We start from the raw sequence: 26,060 nt of genomic DNA, 5'->3' as shown, positions 1-26,060 counted from the left end.
AATTTTTTAAATCTATTTACCAAATAACCAGTCAACAAAATCAACACACTCTTACTTTAAAATAGACCTGATAAAAACTTGAAGTGGTATTCCATGACAGTGTCCAAGTGGAAAAAACACATTCAAGCCCTCCAACATCTGGACCTTTACTGGCTTTCCTCTTCCTTACCTCCCGCTGTCTTCTTCAAAGACCCTCTCTTCCATCAGCTGAACTTACCTACTTGTGCTTCCTAGACACAAAGTCTGTGCTTTTCTACCCGCTTGCCTTACTCTCTTTACATTTATTTGCTGTGAACAACCCACCCTCTAGGTGCACCTCCCATCACATCTTGCCAACACAAACTTTACCTCCTTGATGAAACTCTGTCATCATTAAAATCATACTGTTTCTGAGCTAAAAGAATGGAGTCTCCCCTAGCCACACCCCTCATTTAGTATCTTTGAAAACCCAAAGACATTGGACTTGCTCAAGATTATATAAGCAGCTGGCAGCAGTGACATTTTCCTCTTCTGGCCCTTCTTAGTCACATGCAGTGAGTATTCTTACACTACAATTCTTTATTCGTGCCATCATCTTCTTCATAACTCTGGCTCTCTTACCATGAATGTTATGCTTCTTTAGGACAAGATCTATCTGAAATCTTGATTTCTTGAAAACCCTAGAGGAAAACCATTGTGCATATGAGCCTATTTTATTGGGATAAATAGAAAACAAAACCTTTCCCTCAAATTTGATCAGCAGTTAGAGGTAAGATCTTTAGAATGGCATTGTTAAAAGCACAGGCATTTCCCAAATAAAATTTAATCAGAGATATCAAAAGGTAGAGGTTAAAACTGAGAGAATTTAGGTATCTGGAAACTATTTGTTCTTGTCATGAACTGTAAAGTCCAACGGCATACTGGGGTTTACATTTTTTATGTTTTAAATCTGATTATTTTAACAAGCATTTCCTAACTTTTACCACTGCACTGAGTGTTTGACAGTTTTTATTGCCAAGGGGCTGATTAGCTGGAGTGTTCAATTCAAATTAAAATATGACAAATTTATTGCACATATGAATAATGTACATATATTTTATTCAAAGGACAGCTAGATACTACAAAGAATTTTAAAATGGGAAAAAATGGTCTTTGAGACTTCAAGGAGCTTACTTTTTTATTACTGTGTTTATGGTGTGGGGTAGAACAGATTAGATAGGTTGAAAATAATGATTTAAAAAGAATAAGTGAACTACTGGCTTCTGCTAAGGTTCTAGGAAGTTGATATTTGTGGACTGAGACTGAGTAAATCATTGAAACATAAGGGGAAAGACTCCAAGTTATAGAGCTCATTAAAATTTGCATAAGTCCTTATTCTTCCATCTTATATGTAGTAGAATCTTTGGAAAATTGCTTTATCTGTCTATGTTTTGGTCCATCTGTCAAATAGGGCTAATAATGGTTTTGCCATCAAAGAATTGATGTAAGGATTAAATGAGGTAATACATGCAAATATTTCACAAAAGTCATTGCAAAAACTCAATAAATGTAAGTTATGATTAGTTTTAGGAATGCAGTCTACACAGAAAAGAACCTTAGGTGAAGTCTATGTTTCAGAAATGAGAACAAGATGGCAGCCAAGAGAGAGAAAGAAAAAAAAGAAAGAGAGATGGAGAGAGAGAGGGAGGGAGAGAAATAGATTGTTGAGGACAAAAGCCACAATCGTTAGTGGTATAAAACCAAGTGATGTGAAGAAGAAGAACCAGTGACTACACTTTGAAGAAATAGGTCCATTTACAGCACCTTGTTCTCTAACACCTAGCTGGATAGGAATAAAGAGAACACTTAGAACATCTTTTCTAGGATGCTGACCAATCCAGAGTAATTCCACTTATGCTCAACAAAAATGTTTTGTGGTACTTACCATGTTGTTTTACCTTTATCTTTGGAGATACGCCTCGCAGCATGTTTTAAAATGGGATATGAGCTGTGTTAGCTAAGGAAAGGCCTTGGGTAGCAAAAGGAAACCCACCAGATTTTCATACATACATAGTGGTTAAACTAATGCACAAACTGTGTACAAAATTCATAGCTTGTGCTACTGAAATCTAGCTCTCTCTTGACATAAAGCTATAGAACATGACTTCTTTTGCCAGTCATGGTGATTTCTATTATATCTACTAAACGTAGAGGTCTGAATATAGAAGCTATAAGATCTATATTAATATAGGGACTAGGTCAAACTGGCTAATTTGTATTTCTACAATATAAAAAAGTAGATTATAACCTACATGCTTCTTATACTTCCCTCACTTTATAAAGCTTTGTATAGACAGAGGTACTCACATGCATCCCTTCTGTTGGCCTTTAAACATAGTAATATAGTTAAAAGTGTGATACAACTACTTGCAATCACTTGCTAATCACTCAAGGAAATACTTTTTATTTATTTCTTTTATTTCTGTTTTCCTAAGCACTTAATACATGCCAGACCAATGGGAGTCACTCTATAAATGTTTGTTGAGTTACTGAACATTATCTATCCCATACTACACACTGTAGCTACTTTGTTTTCTTAAGAAAAGTTGTTCTGTTTTGATATCTATCTCTGCATTTCTCTGTTTATTTCCCCTTATTAAAAATGAATATAGAAACTCATGCTTTTCCCTCATGCCACTTTCACTTTAGGGTCCCATATTATTAGCACCTAGGACCTGTGTTCCTCTCCAACAACATGTCCAATGAGATGGGTGGGACAGAAGTAGCTACTCTGACAAAATGAGCCTTCCTGACCTCCCAAACAAGGAGGTCCCTGAAGTCATGAAATATCCTGAACAGGACTCACCTAATGGCATAATATGGCAAAGTGGGCTTGTAAAGCCAGACTGACCTATGGATCCTGGAAGAGCCTGCTGTAAATGTAGGCATCTGATCAGTCACTGAGAATCTACGTGAAGGCAAGTTCCATGCCGGTAGAGCCTATTTTTCCTGTGTACTGGTGGTGCCAAATACTTGCCTGGAACATAAAAGGCACTTAATAAATGTCTGTGGAAATGTGAGGTAATTAATTAATTAAGAGGGGAAATGGCAGGTGGAACTTAAATACCATAAACATAGTTCCAAGCAAAGACCAAAAGCTAAGGTGTCAGTCTGGAAGTAGTTATAGGCTAAGATAATAAAATTCAGCATCAGAGAGAACTGGTAGCAAAAGTTGGGGATGTAAAACTGCTGAACATGTAGGACTAAGGCTACCAGCTAAATTCTTTTCCTTTTTCTTGTTCTTTTTTTTTTTTTTTTCAATTCAAGTATAGTTGATACACAGCATTACATTAGTTTTAGGTGTACAACATAGTAATTATGCTAAGTGAAATAATTGAGACAGAGAAAGACAAATACCATAATTTCGCTTATATGTGGAATCTAAAAAACAAAACAAAACAAAACAAATGAATGAACAGCAACAAAAGAAGCAGAAACAGACCCATGAATACAGAGGACAAACTGATGGTTTCCAGAGGGGAGGAAGGTGGGGGATGGGCAGTATGGGTAAAGGGGAGTGGGAGATACAGGCTTCCGGTTATAAAATGATTAAGTCACAGGAATAAAAGGCACAGCACAAGGAATATAGTCAATGGTATTGTAATAGTGTTATATGGAAATAGACAGTAGCTACCCTTGTGATGAGCATAGCATCAGGTACAGACTTGCAGGGCTACATTCTTTTTGGAGCTGAGGTTCAAGGGTAGTGACTGTTGCCACTGAAAGATTGAGGTTTCCAAGGGCTGGACAGCCTTATCAGCAAGGCTGACTTGATATTGACTCAGAGAAAGGCTGGCATACAATTCCAGACATTTCTCCCACTTAGGGATAGAATTGGGCATAAAATATGGAGGTGGACTGTTGTCAGTAATGACACTTAAGAAGGTCTAATCAGCTAGCATTAGAAAAAAACAGAAATAGGAAGGAGCAGGCACATCATTAAAGGGACTATTTTGTACATCTCAGAGACTGAGATTTTCACCTAGATAGAACCACAGAAGAAATCAGCTTTAAATCCGGTTTAAAAAATCTGGGTCTTTTTCTAGGTTTAATGATTACAGAGATAAGAAATGCATAAATATACAGCATGAGCCTGAGCTAGTCATCTATCTGGGTGCTGAAATGCTTGGCTAGTTATTGGTGTGCTGATGAAGCCAGGGTTACATCAGTGATATTGTCTTGCCAAGAAGACAGCTAGTGACTCAGTTACATTTTTATACTAAGGCGTTAGAACTTTTCAAAATTTAGGGCCTTTTTTTTCTTTTTATTTTCTCTCTCTTTAAAAAAACTCTTGAAGATTACAAAATTGGCCTTTTTTTTTTTGTTCTTTTCAGCATAAGGGAGAAATATTTATGAAGCTTATTAGCGAGCAGACAGCACTTTACTTGATAAATATAAACTATTCCTGAGCCTCCCAGTGTCTTCCTTACAATCTCCCAGAGGAGCAGAGCAGGGTTTTTACACATTAAAATAAATCTTCAGTGCTTTATCACCATGGGTCCTGAAGGAGTTGAATGCAGTGTCAAGAAAATTATTCAGAAATTTTTCTCTCAACTCACAGTTTTGTAACCTAATTTGGTGTATCCTCACATTCGCGATTTCTTTTCTGAGAAAAGCTGGAAATGCAAGTCAGGATGAATTATATGGAAAGCTTATTTGCTTGGACATGTGATCACTTTGGGGGCAATGGATCCACTTCTCTACACCAGAATACATTCTAAGAGGAGTCTAAAGTTCCCATATACCCAAGCCCTGCTGGTGCTGTGTCTGGACTGGTTAAGGGATGTGCAAAGCCACATGCATGGGGTGATCTAAGGCCTTTCTTCAACCTAAAATTCCAGAAAAATTCAGCAAATATATTCATGGTAGCATGTTTACCTTGAATCACCCATATAATTGCTTTAATTTTGTACTTCACTTTACTAATACAGATCTATTCCTTGAAAGGTTTCAGAGATGCTTGTTTAAATCTGGATTTTAAGGAAATAACAAAGCATCATTCATCCACAGACAATTTAGAACAATTTTATTAAAACAAAATAATAAAAGCATTTACATCGACCCTAAAAATATGAATATAGCAAACAGGTAACTGGTTGCACAAAACACTCATTTGCATACACAATCAGGCATTTATGGAAGAAAATGCCCAATTGTGCATGCAAGGGCGGGTTTCATTTGCACCTGATTGTTTCAAACAATGGACATCCTGTATCCTGGGCGTCTATTTTCAATGTGTAGCTTTATACACTTACCATTTCAGCTTTCTTTTCCTTAAATGTGAGTTGGTCTGCAAGCTGCTAGCTCAAGTTCAACCTCCTGCTGCTTGTTTCTGTTTGGGAGATTCTAAGTGATGACTTATGATCATAATTGTCTTGCAACCTTCATTTTGGCTTCCAAGGACAGTGGAGTAGAGTGAATAGAAGAAATGTTAAGGGTTTCAAGAAAATGCCGCTTGTTGACAGCAAAGATTATCTTGTTTGATAAAATCAATTTTGATGACAGCATAATCTGAGATCTTCCCTGAAGTTGATTTTATCAAGGTAATAGATTAAATATGTCTGACAGCTAGATTTGGGGCAACAAAAATTTTATTTTTATTTTTTGTCAAATTTTTCTAGTAGGCAAGACATACATTATAAGTCCTTGCTTTTATTCTTTTAAATAAAACACCATTTTAGAAAGAAAAAAAGTCTGTGACAAAATATCCTGAAAGAAAAAAAATGAGTCACTATTCTTTCAAACTCCTATGCTTCCAAGAGGACTTTTTATATGAGCCATCAATCATTCCTGAGCCCTATCAGCATTTGTCTAAAGTTGTTTCTTTCCCTGTCTCCTTCTGCCTGCAAGAACAAGGAATATAAGAAAATAGATTGGAAATAAATTAAGTGTTCTTAGCACTTTGCAAATCTATACCAGTTTTCATTTTGCAATGACAGGGGAAGTTTTGTTGTACCAGAAAATTCAGCAGATCCCATGGTTTTAAACATGGGAATCTGGATTTTCACAGTGCTTACAGATGTTTAGAGGGAGGAAGGCCTTTAAATAATTGCTCATCACTGTTCTACACCCAAAATTGATCTGAAGGGCTGCTCCATATTGCAAACTCATGTGTGATATTTCTCTCTCACAGTTGAAAATTATACTGAATTGCCAAATTGTATGGATCCTGAACCACTGAGATCTCCAGGAAAATGTCCTTCTTTGAACATGTACCTCCCTGAAGAAGATCTCTATATAAGTAAAGGAGTGTTATATTCCTAACTTGCATATAAAGCTGAGATAGAATTTTGTGTTCTGGTCCTAAGTGCATAGGCTCAATTAATCCTCACTAAGGAACTGGTGACAATGGAAAAAAAAAATGATTTAATTTTCTGGAACCTCCTGTCGACATCTTTAGAAATGAGGAAGCAGGATTAAGAAACCATCTAGGAATAGATCTAATACCCTATCAATCTGTTCAATGGTTGATCCTGATCCTGAAGCAAATAATAGGTCATGGGCCCAGGAACAACAATAACATTTAAGTTTGGATTTACTTGTGTTTTATTTTTTTTCAGAAATATAATATGAACCCAAAAGTATATTTAGTTATTAGGAGCTCTATATAGAGAGCTGCTGTGCAGGAACTTTTTATATTTGCAGATCTTTTTGGGAAAGCTTTTACATGTAATTAAGCCTGCTATTGTTTTTTACCTACTCAATAACTATTCCCACCACCACCACCACCACCGAACTGCCTTCTTTTTGTATGACAGGGGCCACCTTCCCCTAAAGAGGCTCAAATACCATAAACTCACTTTCTGAGCCTCCCCTGCATCCAGGCAGGGAATGGGAATGTCACCTAATCTTAATTAGAAGGATCTGAGGTAAAGTTTAAGGGAAGATATCTGGAGAAACATTCCCTCCTTCACAAAAAGAGATATAAGAGCAAAATCTCCATTCTTTTTTCTTCCCCTACATGTTGTTGTCTCCTTGTGTTTGTCTGCAAATGCTATCACCATCTCTTCACTGTGATGGTTCAAACCTAAGGACCAAATACACATAGTGACAGAAGACAGAAAAAGTCCGGATTTTAAGGCAACAATTCTGGTCGTGATTTACACCCTTCCTCTGACTTTGAGATAACACGATGTTTTTCTTGGTTAAATCCCTTTCAGCTGGTGTTGGGAAGGACCCCTCCCACCCTTCCCCCACTCCCACCCCCGGCTTTACCACTGTTGTTGTTCCTTATATCTGAGGGAAACCCTGGACTTTCCCATACACACCCTCACCACCAAAGGAGGAGGGATATCTCAATCTAATGAGTGATTTTGGTAAGGAAAAAAGAAGGAACTGTCAGGCCTTTCTTTTCTCTTGGGAGCTGATATTTTCACAGAAGTCTGGAGTTGTGCAGTACAAGACACGGGGCCTGGCCTGGGTGGCCTAGAGTTCCCTAGCACTTCCTGTCACTAGGGTTACAGGCATCTAATGCTTAGATTTAGAACTAAAATGGCCATCTGCCTGAAGATATAAACCACATTATCCACTTTCAACTTTTGTCACAAAGGAAGGTGCTATTTTTAGCTCTATTTTCCCCTTATCTATCTCTTAAGTTGTTCTGAAACTTAAGGGCAGGGAAAAGAGATATTACTAATAGCTCCCCTCCAATGTTGCTTTACTTGCAACAGAAAACATATTGTTATGTTGTGTGTACAGATTTTGTGATTAGAAGAGGACCCCCTTTAAAGCTGAGACAAACATCATTTCCTCAGGTTCCTCTGTTACCTGAGCTCAGAGGTCAGCATCCAGCTCACACGTAGTTCTGGCTGGTGATGAACTGACTGACTTGTCATGAAGACATTTGAAATAAATTTGTCATCCTCGATTTTTGTTTTCAATATGGTGAGAACATCATTAGTTAGGTATCCAATAGGTGCATAAAAAGGGCTGAATAGTCATGTTTCTTTATATTCTCTGATGGTGAAACTCCTCCCTGCCCATCTGAACAGTTGGAAGGAGTCCAGAGTTGAACAACAGTGTTGCTGAAGGCAATGGCTGACACAGAGGTGTGCAGACAGAGGAATTTGCATAGTTTGGCTAAGTGACAACTGAGAGGCGGATATGACAGAGTAGATATATGTTTCACATACTAAGAAGAGTGATTACCTAGCCTTGCTGAAGGTGGGGAAACAGAAAAAGACAGAAAGAAGTAGACACTGTTAGGCTGAATATCATGGAATCTTTCAGGAAGAGACTTCTCTGAGGCTACATGATTTTGTCCTGGAGATAGATTGACACAGTGGAAATAATAAAGCCATAGGGAGAGGCAAACCTCAGTTTAAGTCCCAGCTCTATTACTTAAAATATATCTGACCTTACAAAAATTACTTTATACTGCTGAATATCAATGTTCTCATCTTTAACATGGAAATAGTATTACCTGCTCTTCTTATGTCACAGAGTTGTGAAGGTCTAATGAGTTAATGAATGCAAAAGAACTTTTCAAATCATAAAGTATTATATAAATGTCAGATATTGCTTTGATGGCAGTTCCACAAATTTATGATCTCATTCTTGCCCCTCCTCCTTCCCCCCTCCACACACACACAGCTGCTCATATAGAATGTCGGACGTTCCCTCAGGGCCCTAACAGGATACTGCCTAAATCTCTACATGATGTGCTCATCCCATGATTATCTTCTGTTTTGTTCAGCTGGGTCCAGATTCCCTATCCTAGGGATATTTATAGGAGGGACACATTCAGGATAGAATTCATTTTAGCAGCCTCATCCAGGTCAATAAGACTACCAGATGTTCATTTCCAGTGAGGTGCTTTGTTGCCAAAACAAAACTTGACGGAAGTTACGATTTGGTCACCTTCCATAGACAGATCCTCGACATTCAAAAATGACTTGGTCATTAACAGAAAAAACAACAAAAGTATTATCTGACCTGTGCTCTTAGAAAATCTCTGATACATCTCCTTATGCTATATTATTTATAGATTATCTGTTTTATGCTTTTAAATATATTTCCTCCTACTGTTAGTCAACTCATTTTTTATACTATTGCCATAGGATAATTTTTCTAATAAACACTGTCAAATATGAATATCTTTTCCTTTTTAAACTCATTTTTAGACTTCTAGTCTTGAATTAAAAAACAGATATTCTAGGGGCACCTGGGTGGCTCAGTAAGTTGAACGACCCCTAGGACTCATGATTTCAGTTCAGGTCATGATCCCAGGGTCATGGGATCAAGCCCCATGACTGTCTGCCATGTTGGTAATGGAGCTGGCCTAAGTCTCCCTCTCCCTCATCCTCTGCCCCTCCCCCACTCACATTATTACTCTTTCAAACAAACAATAAATAAGTAAATGTTCTTCCTAAAATTTGGGATACCTATAGCCTAGGTAAACAAACATATAAATGATCTTTTGAAGTTATTTTTTTTTAAATGTTGAAGGATTTAATCCATTTTTAAATTCATCTGGATTTCTTTGTTGAGATAAAATTTACAAACCACAGATCTTAAGTGTACAATTGGGTGAGTTTTGAAAATTTATATGTTCAGGTAACCATCTAAAACAGGTAGACAATATTTCCTTAGAAAAGATCCCTTGTGACTTTTCTCTATTTTCTGTCACTATTTTGGTTTCTATCACATTTTAGTTTTGCTTATTTGAGTTGTAGGTATGGCCTCAAATAGTATATACCTATTATTCCTGGCTTCTTTCACTTAACCTAATGTTTCTGAAATTTTTCTCTATGTTGTATATGCTGGCAGTTGATTATTTCTTTAATTTTTTTGCTGAGTAGTGTTTCACTGTATGAATATATTACAATTTGTTTATCCTTCTCCAATGTACATTTGGGGTAATTCCAGTTTTGTGTAATAATGAATAAAGCTGTTATAAACATTTTTATACTAATCTCTTGTGGATTTTTTTTTTTTTTCATTTCTCTTAGGTAAATACCAAGGAGTAGAATTGCTGGTCTTAGAAGAGATGCTCACTGACATTTATAAGAACCTACCAAATGGTTTTAAAATCCCTGTTCTTCTGTATACTCTTACCAACAGTAGATGAGAATTTCACTTACTCTCCATCCTTACCAACACTTGATATTGCCAGTCTTTTCAAGTTTAACTGTTATAGTAGCTGTTTAGTGGTATATCCTTTCAACCATGGGAACACACACACAAATATACACACTCATCTATCATACCTACAAATATACATATCTAGTTGTCCTGCCTTTGTACTTATTGTAACACACACATTTTCTCATATCACCAAATGTTTTTTACAAACACAATGGCTGTATAGAAACTACCTTTTGTTGTTGTTGTTGTTGTTTTAGTAATTAGAAAAACATTTTTCACTAATCATAAATAACAAAGAGGGGCACCTGGGTGGCTCAGTCGGTTAAGCGTCTGACTTCAGCTCAGTTTATGATCTCACAGTTCTTGAGTTCAAGCCCCCCACATCAGGCTCTGTGCTGACAGCTCAGAGCCTGGGGCCTGCTTCAGATTCTGTATCTCCCTGTCTCTCTGCCCTTCCCCTGCTCATGCTTTGTTTCCCTCTCTCTCTAAAAAATAAACATTTACCATTTTTTTTAAATAAATAAAAAATAAATGAACATCTTTATACATTGTCATGTGGTGCTTAGTTATTTCTATAGTAAAAATTAACAAGTGTGGTATTACTGGCTTAAGGGATAAGAATGTTTTAAAGGTTTGGGGGACATATTGCCAATTGCTTTCTACAATAACTTACACCGCACTGATACGGTTTGACCTTTTTATCACAACCTCCCTACTACTGAGTGTTCTAATGTTGTTTAAATGCCAATATAGTAGCTGAAAAATGGCATTTGAATGTGTAATATCTTTATAATAAGAGAATTAAGTTATTTTTATGAACACACTTGTATTAATATTTTTATATCCTCTTTTTGAAATACCCATTCTTATTTTTTAATCTATTAGTACTTTTTATTTTCCTTGAATTAATTATTCCCTATTTATAGAATAATGATATTAACCCTCTGCTTAACATATTTGCAGTCAATTAATTTTTCCAGTTTTCTCAACTGTTTGATTTTGTTTTAAATAGAACAACTTTCTACAGAGCAAAGATGACAGCGTGTCATAAACTGAAGAATATGATATACTCAATGCTGCACCTGGGGCCAACTAGGAAAAAGCAAAATAAAGCAAAAAATCATTTTTAGGTGTTACTGACATTTTTAAAGAGGGTTTTATTGGTATAAAGAAAAAAATGGTTATGTAGCAGCATTTTGTTACTAATTTTTGCAAGTATCTTTAGAATCATCCCTAGTTTTAAATACAATAAAGACATCACTAATGCAGATAAAAACACACTAAGGATTAAATATAAATTATTTGATCATATTTAAGGTCATATCTATATACTCCAAAAGTGACCGCAATGCTTTAGATGTACACACTTCTCACGGGTATTTATGTTCTTCTTCTGATCAGTTAGGCTATATAAGCAAGCCCAGAGTTATCAACTGCAGGCAATATATTGTTTTAATCAGATAACTGGGATTCATTTTGATCAGGTATGTTAAGACACACAAACACAGAAATACCTGATTTGAAGGTAAAAATGTTTGTTATACTCACAGGTCCCTAGAAGTTTATTATACTCACAAATCCATAGGTCACAGCATAGCACACAAGGCCACATGCGGAAGCACTAGGGTCAGTCAGAAGGCCAAATGAGGGAAATCTTGGTTAGAGCCTGTATTATGGTGTCCATGGGAAAGGCAAAGTAAAGCAGGAGAAGCAGGTTTAGGATTGGGTAGTTTGAATAATTTCTGCAGGATCTAGATTACACGTGTTGTCTGGTACCTGGTCCTGGGGTTATTAAGGCAGGTGGATGGTGACCCTAAGTGTGAGACCCCAATAAAGATGTGGTTGGGAGGTGTGGGATCTGGATTGGTTGGTTTGCATAAAAAAGATGTGCTTGTTTGCAAAGAAGTTTACTATCTCTAGGAATTGGTTAATCCTGGGCAGGACAGATCCAGTTCCTCCAGTGTCAGCAAGAACCCTGATGCCAAATGCAGAAAATAAAATCAGGGTTAATACATATGTTAACAGGAACTCCCTTCTCAAACATTTTTATGCTGCAAACGGAACTTGAAAAACATTCCTTTTCACACAGTTTCCAAATGTTTTTCTAACTTCTTTATCCAAACTATCTTTTTGAAACATACTCTATATTTTTCTCTCCCTCTCCTCTGCTCATCTTTCTTTTACAACCTGCATGACTTCTGTCCTGGTTACGGCAATTCCCTCCCATGAGACTTTCCTGAATCCTTTCCTCCTGGGCAACTCTTCTGCATATCTGCCACAGCCTAATTTTAAATAGTGTTTTTCTCAGGCCACTCATCTACTTGGAAACCTCTAAATGACCCCCTATTTTCTTTCATATCAAGTCAAAGTCTCCAATTTAGATTAAAAGAGTCTTTCTTTGTAATTTTCTTTTTCTTAATTACCACCCTCTTTCCAAGTACAATCCATTCTTCAAGGCCCAGTGGAAGCTCCATCTCCATTTCAAAGCAATATCTTATTCTCCCCAATTTCCTCCTCCCACAGTTATACGGATTAACTCTGATTGGATTTGCTCCCTTAGTGTGTATTTGAAATTCATCAGCCTTCTCTTCCAATTGGATGCTCCTTGAGGGCAAGTGTTGCATCTTGCTTCCACTGCTAAGCTAGGACAATACTTCATCACAACTGAGATTTTGCATAAAGTTCTCTCCAGGGAGAATGTTCCTAGGGTTTACCCAGCTGGAAATCACCTATCATCTGAAACTCAGCTCATTAAAGATCTCCAGGACCACACCAGGGAGTTAGTCATTCTCTCCTCTATAAAAAGCCATAATGTTCTCCTGGAACACAACTGTACTTCAGCATTTGATTATAGTTATCTACTTCTGATGTCTGTCTCTACTACCACAGTGTAAACTGTGGAAGGGAAGAAGCCACAATTTATACGTGGCCACATCTTCATACCTTGACAGGTTGTACACACACAGAAGGTGTTCTATATCTGAAGCATGAATAGCTAAGACTAGGAATCCTGAATACAACAACCACCTCTAATATTCTTGCTGCACAGATTGCTATAATAATTTGGTTTGGATTATTCTGTTTTATTTTCTGTCTATTTTTACTCTTGCAGAACACTACATTTCACATACAAGTTAATAAATCCAATTAATTTATAATAATTCTTCCAATAGATGTATAGTTTTTCTGGTTATTACATATCTTATATTTCATGTTCTTATGTGGTTTAAGCAAATCAATAACCATTTATCTTTAGTCTGCCATCAAAATTATCTCCTAATTGCAATAAATATATAATGGATATGGTTATTTTTCTCTCTAGATTTATACTTCACTCTGTATTTATAGCCTTTCAGGGCTGGCAGGTGTGATGTTTCATCATTTGACTATATCATAAGTTTTTTTTTAAAGTATATATATATGTGTGTATATATATATATATACACACACACACACATACACACACACACACACACACAGAGAGAGAGAGAGAGAGAGAGAGAGAGGGAATGTTCCCTTAAAAATGTTCTGTACACAAGAGATATTTTCAGCAATAAAACAAATGTGAAAGTGTCTATAATCCAAAACCCAGGCAGCTTGATTAGTAACTCTCGGTCTCTCTGTCTCTCCTTTTTTTTTTTTTTTTTTTTGAATCTCATACCATATAGCAATAAACCAGTTTATTTGAATCCTAGGCCCACTCCTACTTCTTATGGTGGACTCATTTATTTGGGCCATGTCAGGATGCCCTTAGTGATCATTATTTCTAAGAGGAAAACCTACTCATACAGATAAGCTGATTTTTCATTTTCTACCAGCCTTTCCCATATCTTCTGTACACCTTATCTGCATTCATGATAACATACATATAGTTTTTAAATCAAAATCTGGTCACATTAATCATAATTCTCTCCCAGCTTAAAATTCTTCTGTGGTTTCCAAATTCCTTATCTTTGCATTTAGTTCCCCAAGGCATCTGACTTTTGCCTTTTGTCCAGCTTTATCTCCCCCCTAATATGTTCCAGCCATCCATAGCTCCTTAGAGTATCTTGAATAGGGCTTGCTAGTCTACTGGCCCAAGCCTGTTCTCCCTTGTTAGTTGGGGTTATTCTGCATCGTTCTTCCAGGATCTGTATAGTGTCAAGCCTTCTATCAAATGTATCCAGCTGTCCCCATAAGGTGACCATTTCCTCTTTTAGCCCCATTGTACCTGGTTCATGCATATATTCTAGTGCCCAAGATGGGGTATCTATCAGTATTTTGGTTTATTTATACTAATGATTATAAACTTCCTGGAGAAAGGGACTGAATTGGACCTGCTCTCTACCTCACAGGAGCTCCCTGAATGTTTCCAGAAAAAAATAAATGTAGACAGGTATTTAAATATATAAATAAGATACAATATACATGCTACTCTAAGAGTATGTCTGATATGAATAGAGAAGGTAGCCTATAGTTCCAGCAGCTCTATTAGGGCATTTCAAAATGGCCAGGAGCCGTGAGGACTCCTAAGGATATAACAGGGGTTGTGAAAGATATTTGCAGGCATGGATTTTGGCCTCCTTTATATTCCCATCACAAGCACGAGTTGAGAGCTCACTGATGCCAAGCACTTTGCTAGGTGTTGGATAGATGGAGACTAAAGATTATGTCTGAGTCTAAAATCAGACCAGCTCATGGTCTGATTTTGAAAACAGATAATAAGCAGACGATTACAATGCACATAAGTTTCACCACAGTGGTGTAAGAAAGACACTTTATTTAACATTCAAATTTAAGAAAGGTTTTCCTGAAGAGATGACATCTAATCTGCATTCTGAGGGCATGAGCAGAGATGTTTCTGCCAAAGTCACAAGTAACTGCCAAGGCCTGGAGATGTGAAGATCATGGTTGTGATTTAGAGACAGTATAATAAATACCAGAGCTGATTTTAGAGTCTGTAGAAGAGGAAGCATATGAGCTGATAGAAGTCTTCAAGTCCTACTGACATCATGGATGGCTTTCTAAAATGTGCTTTTCATACCAGTGGTCTATATCAAAGCCTGCATTAGTTCTCCTGTGATGGTCACTGTTCATATAACTTAATATGACATTAGAAGGTCACTCTGATTGTCTTGTGGAGCATAGACTGAAGGGAAGTGAGGCAGGAGGAAGAACAGGAAAATTGGGGGTATCTGAGTAAGAAGTGAAAAGAATTTGTGTTAAGATATTGGTTCTAAACATAAAGAAAATTATTCAGGTAAATAAACTACTAGAAAAGTGGACTTAAACCCACGGATGATTGTCTTTGAAGGCATAAGAGAGAGGGAAGTGTCAAAGATGGTCCCCTTGTTTCAGTCTTTGGTAATTAGCAAGGAGATACAGTGACCAGATAAAATACAAGACACTCAGGTATATTTGCTTTTAAGTATTGAATGACATTGGTCAAATCATCACTTTTATATCCTAAATGCATACCATTTTTATTTGTCAATTGTAAATCAATAAAGCTGCAAGAAATAAAATTTAAAAAGTGAAAATTAAAAAATGTTGAAGGGGACATACTAATACTAAAAAATGATTTGCTGCCTCTCTGAACTTCAAGCTTAACAAAAAGTGTCCTGTTGTTGTTTTTCCTAAATGTGGCCACTTTCATGGAGCCATAGATATAGTGAACTGAATAGGAAGAACAGGAGGAGTAGATAAGGAGAACTTAGAGCTTCATTTTGGACCTATTGAGTAGAGGTGACTGACAGGATACTCAGCATGTATATCTAGCAGATGACTGCTTTAGGAGTTCAAGAGAATTGTCCAGACTGTTGAACTAGGATGAAGATTTTGAATCAGTGAGATCAATACAGGGAATTAGTGTGCACAAAGGAGGGCATTAATGGAATTACAGTGAGCCCTGCCATGACAGGTTAAACCTTGAGGAAGTATTCTTGAAAGAGAATGAAAAGGAGTGGGTAAAGGCATGTAAACAATGTGGCATAACATCGTAGAAACAAGAAAAGAGTATTTCTATAAGGAAAAAGTGGCTAACAGCTTCCAAATCTATTGAGGGAGGAACTGTGTGAAGAAATAAGTCCAGCTACTTGGATGTTAATGATAACCTTGATATGTTAAGTTTCAATAAGGTGGGGATGGAAACCAATTATACATGTTCTTTCCACCTGCTCTATGCTCATAAACCCTTGAACCTGGCTGCTGAACTCATTTGCCTATAGTTGTCTTTATGTAAATCGTGGTTATTATTTCCACAAGAGGATAGTTTTATTAATTTATATATTAAGTTCTGCAAATAAATTATGGTTCACAACTGCAACAGTAAATTGCAAATATTTATTGAGCACCTGCAATAATCTAGCCAAAATGCTAGGTGCTACAGATATGCTAAACAATGCTGGATAATTCCGAGCTTCACAGAGTTAACAGTCTCAAGTAGATGTACCAGTATATGTTAATTTCAACAGAGCAATCTGTCCAACACAACTAATTGTCACCAAATACCAACTTTTCAGTGTCCATATGAACTTGAGATTTGTTTTGTCCCTAGTAATGAAAACCTGTGACAGATCCTTCAGTGAAAGTGAAGACTATTCTTATATCTTTTATTTTTTTAAGAAAAAGAGTAACCACAGAAAAACAATTTAGTTTTACTGTCACCATCCTAATGTATTCTAACGAGTCACAACTGTCTAGATTGACCCCATGTGAGGGAAAAGAGACCTAGACATATATGGGGAAGTAGCAGCCTTAGGCTACGCCTTCCCACCCACACATTTTCAGGGTACATCAAATGATATACAATACCCAGCCCTTCCAGATTTTCTCTTTAAAACAGTGTATATAATAAAATGAAAATAACGATGTTACACCTACTGTGTAACCACCTGTCAGTAAATTTATGAACAATTAGAAAATGAAAGTACTTTCCAGGGAGCAATTTGTAGAAGCGATAAAATGCTCATTTTTTCCAGAAATATAATAGGACAACAACTTTTCTCTTTTTTCCCCCTAAAACAGCTTTTGCAGTAATTAATCAGCTCTGCTTTGTTGTTGTTGATTTTTAATGTTTCAGTTCTTCAAAATGCCCTAGACAGGCACAACTGCAGGCCATGAAGGAGCCATTTAAAATTTCTAGGCGAAGTGAAGCTTAGAGCCTAGGATGTTTTGCGTTGCATAGGTAGTCACACTTCTCAATAAACTTGGTTTTATGCACACTGTCTCAGGGGTTTAACACTCAGAAACAGATGCCAGCATTTTCCCTTGTGCAACAACCATTAAACCCAAGACACTCCTGCAGAATCTATGTGCTTTTCCTGGTTAAGTTCATTAGCAAATGACCAGAGGTCTCCACATAGCATCCTTCAATAACAAAACTAACAAAGATAACCAGATATGTATAACATAATATAATGTAATGTAATATAATATAATATAATATAATATAATATAATATAATTAATATAATATAACAATATAAATGACTAAATTTGATAGTGTTTTATGATGGATGAAGTCTTTCTTCTTTGCTATCCCATTTGCAGTATTGCCCAAGTGACATTATTCCCAATCTACAGTTGAGAAAGTAGAGGCTCAAAGAGGTAAAATCAGTTGCCTGAGGCTCCACAATAAGCAGAGGGCTAGTTAGCAAGCCCAGGTTTCTGGTTCTTTTTCTTGTTCCACTGTATGAAGATATTTTTCCAACACCAATTAACTAAGATTAATGCTTTCACCATTGACAAACAGAAGACAAGGATACTATCACCTCCCAAACAAAATGTGGTACCTTGGAGATAGAATTCTCAGATCAGTACCCTAAAGCCCATCCCAGGGCTAGTGAAATCTAACAAGGACTGTCATGGCTCCAGGTCCCTGGAACTCTTCTCCATGGTGGTCCTGTACTCCATCTGCCGGGGCCGTCCACGCCAAATCAGAGCCAGTGGATGGCGGCTGGCCTCCTGACCCACATCAGGCTCAGCCCCTGCTGCTGCAAACATCGATTTTCTAGCACAGCCATGTTTTTCCTCAGAGCAATCGGTGAGTCCTTTTCCCTCTGTTATTTCACCCCTTCCTTTTAATCTTTTTTATTTTTATTTTTCATCTCAAGTCCTTCTTTTTTTGTGTGCTTTTCGCTTCTTCAGTAGCCTTTTTATAGATTTCTGTGCCTCTCTCTCTTCTTTTCATGTTTGGTTCTTTTGTAAAAGGTCCTCTTTCTTCCTTTCTTTGTTTGTCTGACTCCTCTTTCTAGGATGCCTTTCCCCTCTATTCATTGTTATTCTCCCTGAGATTCTTCTCTTGTAGCTCTAGGGACTTGAATTTTGATCTTTACTGCTGGACTAAAGCTTTGTCATCCTTCTGTATTTTCTCTTTGTGAGTCAATTTTTTTTCCCCTCATCATTTTTCTTGGAGCAAAAAGAAAATATCTTTTACCAGTCTATATGATCCATTTGGTGGCTTGTGTTTTGACCTAAATGTTTGTTCTTCCTTTGATCATTCATTATTTTAATTATAGCTGTCAGGGCTCTAGAGGTGGAAGAAGACAATGGATGGTCCCTTTCCCAGAAACTGAAAACAGTTCTTTTCTTGTAGAATCTACAAATTCCATGGAGGACAAACTTGCTCCATGTCTCTTAAACAAAAGGCTTTAATCAACAATTCCCAAAGCTGCAGGCTTTGATATTATTTGTCTGTATGTTTTTATAGTGATTGAGATTGTGTGTGTGTGTGTGTGTGTGTGTGTGTGAGGTTTAACTTAGATGCAGCAAAGAATATAGATTTCAGTGTACAGGTCAGTGGACTTGTATATATGTATTCACCCATTTAACCACAACACAGATCAAGATAAAAAAACATTCCTCCTTCCAGAGTTTAATGCTCTTTCCTCTTTAATACCTCCTCAAATGATTGCCACTAATATGACTCTCTTGAATTTTGTATAAATGGAAGACTATAAGCAGTACTCCTCTGTGTGTAACTTCCTTCACTCACCATGATATCTGTGAGATTCCCATGTGTTGTCCGTATTTGTAGTTCGTTCTTTAGTAACTGCTGTGTAGTTTTTCACTGTACTTATCCCATAACTTATTAATCTATTATCTTGATAGGCACTGAGTGGTTTCTAGTTTGGGTTATTGTAAAAAAAAATTCCCACTCTGAGCATTCTTATTCATGTCTTCTAATGTGTACATATACAAAATTCTTTTGGAAAAATACCTAGAAGTTGAATCTGGGGGGCATAAAATAGATGCATGTTTAGGTTTAATAGAAATTACAAAGCAACTTTCTAATGGAGTTGAGGCAACTCCCAGCCACAGTGTCTGAGGTTTCAGTTGATACCCATTTTCACAAAGAAAATGTTATCAGTCTTTTCATTTTTGCCATCTGGCCAGCGTGAGAGATTCAGGTTGAAAAGGCAACTGCACCAAATCCTGCAGTCTTTCAAAAGCCTGTGTATCAGATATGTAAGATATATATACTGCTCCTCAAATTCTCTTGGCCTCCTTAACTCCCAAATCTTTGGTCTCTTGCTCGGCTTCCTCAGCTCCCATGGCTGACCTCAAGCTGACCAGCTGAGCATGCAAAGTCTCTGGATCCTCTACCACATTCAACTTCTGATGAAATGCCATCTTTCAGGACACGAGATCTAGCTTCCCTAGTGGTTGCTGCAGGGGCCATGCAATGAAACTCAGAGGTCTGAGTAGTTAACTCCCTATAAACTTATACCAAAGGAAGATAGGAAATGAGTCAAGGAGCGAATCAGGTCAGTAAGTCCTCTCTTCATTCTTCTGATCATGGATGGTTTCAAAGCAGAGTCTCTCCCTGGAGCTGGTTCGTACACTTCTTACATGGCTGAGTGGGAACACCTGGCAAGTGGTCAACTACAGATCTTCACTGCTCATCATCGATCTGCAGTCAGTATTGGTAAGGTAACATCTCCTATTGCTTCCCATCTTTCTCTTCCTCACTTCCCTTTGCTTTCACTCTCTGCCCTGGAAGTTCACCCCAAAAATGAAACATCGGCATTTAATCAGGATCTGTTTTCCAGGGACCCATAACTAAAAGCTTGGCTAAAACACTTCTTAAGATTTTAAATCAGTTTGACTGATATTATCAATTCATCTAATTTCTAGAGAACTGAAATATGAGGATGTTAATGGGGGACACCAAGACTAAAAAGGAAAAGAAAACCTATCTGAGAGTCTGAACAATTAAGTTCTACTCTTGGCATTCCTATTTGTGATTTCAGTGCATTTCTCTATGGCTGTGAGGCTATAGTTTCATTTCTTTTAAAAGCTCTCAAGGATGTAGTAGAAATGTCAAAGATACTCTATTAAAGGAACTTTAATATCAAATATAGTATCATGTGAAATTGCTTGCTCAGTAGTTATCATTCAACAATATTGTTTTTCTTTCGCTTCTCTCCAAAGAAAGGCATGCTTTAAAATTAAGAAAGATTCTTTTTTTGCAATATTATCCTGATCATCAAATCATTATCACCAAGATTTAAAAAGAAGTGATGTGATAAAGAGACTTTATGGCAAATGAATAAATAATATAATTAAAAAAAAATATGCTACTTCATCCAGCAGGGAATGGCTTCTTCCTTGTTGTAGGCCAATTTTATCAATGTTTTCATGCTCCTTTCTTCCAAGTCATCTTCTGTGTCACTCTGATTTCAACACTTTCTGCTGCCGATAGCATTCATCTGTTCACTCATAACTTATTCATCAAGTGCCTATTATATGCCAGGCATTATTTTGGTACTAGAAATAAAACATTGAACATAAACCATATAGTATCCACCCTTATGAAATTTAAGGTTCATTGGGAGGAGATGTACATACTACAAAATTTTGAAAGTATGAACAATAATGCAAGAAGCATTTGGAAAAGAGGATTGAAATGCTAGGAAATTCTATGATAGGCAGGTTTGGCATAGTCAGGAGTTTGAGAGGAAACTGCTGAGGAAGAGACAGTTGAGATAAGATCTGGAAGCTAATAGGAGTTGACAAGGCAAATGGGGAGGTGAGAACACTTAGAGAGAAGGCAGCCAATGCAAAGACCTAGAGGTGAGTGGGGACTTGAGAGCCAGGAAGTTCTAAATGAGAGCACAGAATCTGAAGGGGAGAGTGTGTTTACATCAGGCTAGGAGGCAGCTGTGGATCAGAGCTCCCATGGGATGAAGGCTAGCTTAGGGACTTTTATAATTTTGTTAGGACCAATGGGGAGTTAAGTAAGGGCCTAAATATAGAGTGTGTTACAAACAGGTTACAATGGTTCAGCCACTCTAGAGAACAGTATGGAGGCTCCTCAAAAAGTTAAAAATAGAACTACCCTATGACCCAGTAATTACACTACTAGGCATTTACCCAAAGGAAACAAAAACGAAAATTTAAAGGGGTACATGCACCCCAATGTTTATAGCAGTATTATCAACAATAGCCAAACTATGGAGAGATTCCGTATGTCCATCTACTGATGAATGTATAAAGGAGAGGTGGCAAATATATACAATAGAATATTACTAAGCCATCAAAAAGAATGAAATCCTGTCATTTGCATATCATTGCTAGAATGTAGTATGCTAAATGAAATAAGTCAGCCAGAGAAAGGCAAATATACCATATGATTTCACCCATATTTTACACAGTTTAAGAAACAAAACAGATGAACATGTGGGAAGGGACAGGGAAGAGAAAGGGAGGCAAACCATAAGAGACACTTAACAATAGAGAACAAACTGAGGGTTGATGGAATGGGAGATGGGCTAAATGGGTGATGGGCATCAAGAAGGGCACTCATTATGATGAGCCCTGGGTAGTACATGTAAGTGATTTCACTCTTGAAATCAATATTACATTATATGCTAACTAGAATTTTAAATAAAAGTTTAAAAAACAAAAACACTGTGTGTGTGTGTGTGTGTGTGTGTGTGATTAGACTTTTTGGGAAATAATTTGGACTGCATGGTGGCCAAAAATAGAAGCACAGCAGTTACAGAAACTGGGGAGAGGAAGGGATAAAGAGTTATTGTTTAATGGGTACTGAGTTTGGGATTATGAAATTATTCTAGAGATTGATAGTGGTAATTGTTGTACAAAATTGTGAATATACTAATTGTCACTGAATTATATACTTTAAGATGGTACAAAATAGTAAATTTTGTGTATATTTTACCATTTATTTTTTTTAGAAAAGATATAGATTAAAAAAACACTTAGTAGGTTTTTGTAGTAATTCAAGTGATTGACAACAATATCTTATTCTAGATTATTGGGTGATGGAAACAGAAATAGGTGGGGAGATTTAAGATGTATTTTTGGAGAATGGTGGATTGGACTTCGTATGTGAGAGACAAGTTAGCTATTCACCAAACCTATTCTTCTCTTCTTGGGCACACAGCTAGACTATATTTTCTAGATGTCAGGGAATTCTATCCAAAGGAATGTGGACAGAAGTCATATATACCACTTCCAAGAAGCCTAGCCCATAAAAATTTAAAAAAAAATAATAAAAACATATGAAAACAAGCCTCTCTCACAACAACAACAACAACAACAACAACAACAACAGTCCACATCTTTTTATGTTCAGTCTTTAACCTCCTTGCCAGTCAGCCTGTTAGGACCAGAGTTGACCTTGTCGCCAGGCTTTGAAAGGGGCAGAACCTCAATCAGGTTATATCCTGAATGATTGCATGGAACCTAGCACTTTGCCCTCTCCCAACTTTAGATAATTGGAATATCTGAACAAGCAATACAGTTTTATTGTGTCAAGCCACTAATAGCTTGAACTGTGAGAAGCTGGAGCTACCCTACTTGTTATTTGTTTAAGACTGAATTATGATCCCCAAATTTCATACGTTGAAGCCCCAACACCCAATGCGACTGTATTTGGAAATAAGGTCTTTAAGGAGGTAATTAAGGTTAAATAAGGCCACAGGCATGGCATCCTAATCTGATAGAATTAGTGTTCTTATAAGAGATCTCTCTCGCTTCTCTCTCTCTCGCTCTCTCCCTCCCTCTCTCTCTCTCTGTCTCCGTACATGCATACAGAGACATGGCCATGTGAGGACACAGCTAGAAAGCCATTTTCTACAAGCCAGGAAGAGAGTTCTCACTACAAACCAACCTTGATGGTACCCTAATCTTGGAATTCTAGCCTCCAGAACTGTGAAAAAAAATAATTTTTATTGTTTAAGCCATCCAGCCTGTGGTATTTTGTTATGTACCAAACTAATTAAAATAGTGCCAGTGTTTAAAGGGACTGAGAGAGGTATATAAGGAAATGATCATATTTCTGGTTCATGGAACTCAGTGTATGGTGATGCCAAACACTTGTGTAGGCAACATTTGAGTTCAATTCTGGACATCTCGACTTTGAGGTGTCCCCCAGACATCCAAGAACAGATATCAAGTCAGTCTACTTGTAAAGTAAACGAACACTCACAGGCTAATGCTAAACACTAAATATATGTTTTGGCAAAATATACACTTTACCTGTTGCTTAGTTCAAACAATTTTCACTAATTGTTTTAGGAGGGTATATTCTGTCTTCCCTCAGGAATGAAAACCTCCTTGAACTCTTCCCCCATTTCTTTCCATAGTTCCTATCATATCATGAATATAAAAACATTCAATAAATGATTAAGTAGGTGAATTTGTTTTTTAAGAAGTGACTGGTGTCCAAGGGACAAAATCTTACCCAGACTACCTTGGAATTTTTAAGGTAAGACTAGACTGGTGGCTTAACAACTTACCTGCCACAATATTTCCCCAAATACATTTTTAATTACTACAAAAGAAAACTATAATTTATTTGTGACTATTGTCTTCCTGTTCATTGTTCTTGCTCCACACTAAAAATGTAAAAATAAGGACAAATTTTAGAATTCAAGTGGGGTTCATCTTAATTCTGTTCAAGCAAACATTATTGAGTGCTATTATCTACATTGCACATTTTAGGTGTTCAGGTTGACACAATCAATCTTTTGTTCCCCAAGGACAGAGTGTAAAAACCCCAAGGAAGGAGGTGTGGATATCATTGTAAAAGGCAGACTGATGATTTACATTATTTTATCCTTGGTGTTGTAGCAAAGCACTTAATGCAGAGATGACGCTTAACGTATTTCTCATTGAATATGCTTTCACTTAGTAGGTATTAAATATTTAGTGAACAAGCAGATAAAACAGTGGATAGACTACAATATAAATCTATCTGTGATTATAAAATATGTAACTCCAGGCATAAAAATCTAGGATTTCAGAGCAGGAATGGATTTCAAAGATCATATATTTCTCTCTTATTTTATACAGCAAGAAACATATCTAAGAAAGTTAATTCATATGCCTAAGACAGCACAAGTAATGGATGCTGAAGTAGTTTCTATGTCTTTTGACTCATCATACTATGTTCTTATAACCAAGTGATTATTTTCTACAAACCAGGCATTGGACCCTTGCATTAAAAAGATGCTGGCACCATAGCGGTACCTAAGGACCTTTTGTTACTCACAAGAAAGAAAATGGATCAGGGACCCAGTAAAGTTTTCAACACATGAAGAAAGAGCAGGTTGGTGGTCTGAAAGCTGATTTCTGCAGAGATATGCAGAATTTACTAGAAGAGAGGAGGGGAGCCTTGAGAACATAGGCCTTACTGAGAGCCACTCAGGCAGCTTGCCAGAGGGCATGCTATCAAAATGTGAGAGGCAGTCCCCTAACTCTTAAGCTAACTATGGACAAAATGACACTGGGGAGATGTGGATACAGAAGCAGGAGCCCAGCAGGGTGACTTTTGTACTTGGAGATGTCCCACTGACACTTGGGTCCAACCTTCATTACCATCAATAACACTCAGGCACCCTTCCTGTGGAATAGCAATGACTGCAGCTCCTCTCTCACCTAGTTGTGTTCTGTGGAACTGAAAGTTCCTGAATCCAAACAGAATCCTTTCCTGCCAGGAGCAGAACTTTGCATAATCATCATGTTTGCAGGCCAACTAAATGTAAATGTATGCAAATGTACTGGCAAAGTTGGCCTGGCCCTCAGGCTTTTGCGAAGAGGCTTTACCTGCTTGCAGAAGGTAAGTGAGCACTGCCTGCTTGGAGGGCAGAGGATTAAGGAAGAAGGAAGGGATGAAGGAATCAGTAGAAGAGGAAAGGGAACAATGGCACCTTCAAAAAGCAGTAGAATGAGGGGAGGAGATGTTAGCACAGGCCACAAGTAAGTGGGCAAGAACTGACTGAGCAACCAACCCCATTCACCTACCACCGGGACTGCTTTGATTCACAGTAGCTGCAGCCCAGGGAACATTTACTCTCTGAGACAGAAAATCACTGCAAGGGAATAGTTTCCGAGGAAAATGAGAGCATGTTCCAAATTGTATTATACCTAGAAATTATTTTCCCCTTCCTAAAGTCAGAGAAGTCTATAAAACCCTTCTTGCCATAGCCCAAATGGGCACTTTGTAGTTGATGTTGTTTCTGCTAGAAACCTTACCAGAACCTGTTCACACTGGCAGGGAAGCCCGGGAGGTACTCCACAGACTCCTGCAGTAGCAAGTAGGAATCAGAAAGAACTAGAGCAGGGGCACCTGGGTGGCTCGGTATGTTAAGCATCCTACTCCTGATTTCAGCTGAGGTCATGATCTCACGGTTTGTGAGTTTGATCCCTGTGTCAGGCTCTGAGCTGACAGTGTGGAGCCTGCTTAGGATTCTCTCCCTTATCTCTCTCTGTCCCCGCCTGCTCACAGGGTCTCTCTCTCGCTCAAAATAAATAAATAAACATTAAAAGAAGAAGAAAGAAAGAAAGGACTAGTGCAGGATACATTTAATAGATGAACTCTTGAGTGTCATGGAGGCTGAGCACTGAGGACACACTGAAAACCCACAGCAATTAGCATGCCATCTTTAGCCAAAGGAAATGAGCATTGTGGTGTAGGATGCTAAATCTCAGAGAGTGGTTTGGGCTCTG

At 37.4% G+C, this 26,060-nt stretch overlaps 1 protein-coding gene across 3 annotated transcripts in view; it reads right to left on the bottom strand.

Moving 5' to 3' along the window:
* The window catches only part of OPCML (opioid binding protein/cell adhesion molecule like), a 496,230-nt gene that overhangs the window by 170,699 nt on the left and 299,471 nt on the right, over positions 1-26,060 (bottom strand). The window lies entirely within an intron of this gene.

This window comes from Panthera uncia, chromosome D1 (genome assembly GCF_023721935.1).
Source record: "Panthera uncia isolate 11264 chromosome D1, Puncia_PCG_1.0, whole genome shotgun sequence".
Classification (NCBI taxonomy): Eukaryota; Metazoa; Chordata; class Mammalia; order Carnivora; family Felidae; genus Panthera; species Panthera uncia.
Note: the sequence above shows the minus strand (reverse complement) of the source record. Positions and strands in the feature narration are given on the sequence as shown.